The following is a 3,019-nucleotide window of genomic DNA, read 5'->3' as shown; positions in this document are numbered from 1 at the left end:
AGAGAGAGAGAGTGCAAAAAACACTCCATAACTTAAGCTTGGGTGAATGGTGGAAAAGAGAGGATTGGGTCTTGTAGGAATGGAGAAGAAAGCTCAGGGAAAGTTCTGTTGGTTCTTGCTTTCTCTGTAGTCCAGCCTAGAGCTCCAGTATATCTCCTGGAAAAAGATAGGAACCTTAAGGGGCCCCTGTATGTGGGGCCCTCATTCAATTATGATCAGTACCTAGTGAGTTTGTAATTAGTTCCTCAGAGGCCCATCTGCCCTCTTAGCAATTGGCAGCCTAAGTGGAAAGTCCTTCTTGTTGTAAAAAGAGAGACAAGATAAAGGGACACAGTGGATTGGGAGACATTCACAGCTCATTATCATCATGTCTGATGCTTGAATAGGAGATGGAAGATGAAGGGATAAGACTGGAAGAAAGTAGGGTTATTTTCTTTGAGTACAGGTCCTACTCATGTGATAGCAAAGCACCAACATTTTGGCAACTGTGTGTCCTTTCAGGATATACTTATGGAAATGGAACCTGAAGCCAAAGGTTCTCAATTTTTTTGGTTGTTCTCCCAAGAGTGTTATTTTCTCTTCATAGTCTCTGTGTTAGGTGAATGGAAAGTTATTTGAGGTAAGTTCCCCATTCATGTATCATTCCCTTTATGCTTGAAATTACAGATTTCTTGAGTGATGCTTTGGACAGGGAATTTGAAAGACCATCTTTTAAATCACTCTGCCTCTAGATAAGAATGAATTTCATTGGAGAGGTAAGTTTCTCCCTTTTAAAAGATTCCCCAGGTTCTATATGTTGCCCAATTAAACATGTTGTAAGTTCTTTAGATGGGTTCTTCTTTACTGCTATTCTGAAGGCATAGTATAGGTATTATTGTTTTTTGTTGCTACTTTCACTATTGTTCTTCATTAAAATAGGACTTTTTTTTAGTCATCTACCCAAATATCTACTTTCCCTACAGATGTATAGGGTTGGGAGCCTTTTTGTAGTTTGGGGCTTTTGATGATAAGCATGAAAAATTCCCGGAAGTAGGTCATAGTAGACATTTTGGTTAAAAGAAAAAAACAACTCAAATTACCTACTTTTGTCACATTTTGTAAGCTTTCCCACAAAGGGGTTTATATGGAAGATTTTAGCAAATAGGATAATAATAACTTAGCCCTTTATAGTGCTTTGTGCAAATTATTTTATTGAACTCTCACAAGAACTCTGAGTTAGGCAGGGCACAAATTTCTATTATCTCTATTTATCAAATGGAAAATCTGAAGTTGGCTAACTTGTACAAAATCATATAGCTCCTAAATGGTATAGCTGGACTTTGAACCCAGATTTTATGACTAAATCCAGTGCTGAAACTTGTTCTCCAGTATCTGTTTTATATCATGTATTTTTGGCATTTCTCCATGTCATGCATTTTCAACCTCTTGCCTAGACTACTATAACAGTATCTTAATCAATCCTCCTATTTCTGGTCTTTCCCCTCTCTAATCCATCCTCTACACAGGTACCAAAATAATCTTCCTAGAACACAGCTCTTATGTCACTTCCCTGTTCAAGAATTTTTATTGGCTTGCTCTCTGTTGCTTTCAGGGTAAAATACACACTCTATATCCTGGTATTGAAAATCTGCCACAGTCCTACTCTAGACTCTTTCCAGAATTAATGCCTAATTGCTCCCTCTTACACTCTTTTGTAATTGCCCCATCCTTCAACTACCCCTATCTTGCCATAGACATGCAGCATGGGGAAATAGGTCTAAAAAAGGGTAAGGAGACATTAATAGTTTAAGAAATTAAATTATGTTGTTCATTGGTTCTTTTCTACTGGCCCATGTGTATTGAGTTGCTTTTGCACAGATTTTATTGCACTCTCTAAGTCAGAGGTTTTTAATCTTTTTTGTCTCATGGATCACTTCTCAGAACAACAATTTAAATGCATAAAATACAACACATAGGATTACAAAGGAAATTAATTATATTAAAACAGTTTCAAGATATTAAAAAAATTCATGGACCCCCTGAAATCTATTCATGGACCCCAGGTTAAGAACTCCTGCTCTAAGTGAATGTGAAAAATGAAGGAGTGCAAGCTGTGACTTTGATCAGCCAGCAGGGGATGGGACCTTTGATCACTAAGATAAATCACCAAACAGGAAAGCATTGGCCTGAATGAAATACAAAGATATATTTGTATGTATTTTTTGTGCTAATTTTTTTTGGCTAGGCAATGGGGTTAAGTACCTTGCCCAGGGTCACACAACTAGTAAATGTTATGTGTCTAAGGCTGGATTTGAACTCAGGTCCTCCTGAATCCAGGGCCGGTGCTGTATCCACTGTGCCATCTAGCTGTCCCTATTTTAAGACTATTTAGCTATTTGTTCATTTCATGAGATGCACTGAAGAATATTTCCCAGGGGCCTCTGGTGGCTCCTACCTAGGTTCTTGTTATCTTGCCATCTTTTGTTGTATTGAGTGAGTCGAGTACTTGTCTTTTTTACCTGTTTGTCAAGGGCTTTGGGTCTTCTCCACTTTTAAAGAAACCCCTATGTGCATATTTTCCTTCCTGATTTTCTTTTTGAATAGAAATGGTCCATCTCTGCCATCTCATTGTCCTTTCCTCCTCTAGTTGCCCCACTTGTATGACTTTCACATCCATGGAGTTCCAAAGCAGGTCCCTTCCTACTTTGGTACATTATGAATGTGAATATCTGGTCCATCCTTCTACCTGATATAAGAATATCCTCTCAATATTCCTATGAATGTTCCTACCTGGCCTCTTCCAGGAAGGACAAAGCATACTATTACCTCGAAGGCTTTCTGGAGTAGAACACTAGATTGGGAGTCAGACAACTCGAATTGGAATTTGGGGCTCTGCTATTTACATGTCACTTTGATAAAGTGACATATAGTTCCTTAACTACAAAATGGGAATGATAATACTTGTGTTACCTACCTTTTAAGGTTTCCATAAGGAATGTGTTATTATCCCTGGAGGCAGTCCATTTCAATTTTGGACTAA

This window comes from Vombatus ursinus, unplaced genomic scaffold (assembly GCF_900497805.2).
Source record: "Vombatus ursinus unplaced genomic scaffold, bare-nosed wombat genome assembly UNPS02014811.1, whole genome shotgun sequence".
NCBI classification, from domain to species: domain Eukaryota; kingdom Metazoa; phylum Chordata; class Mammalia; order Diprotodontia; family Vombatidae; genus Vombatus; species Vombatus ursinus.
The sequence above is the reverse complement of the archived record's forward strand: the minus strand, read 5'-3'. Positions refer to the sequence as shown.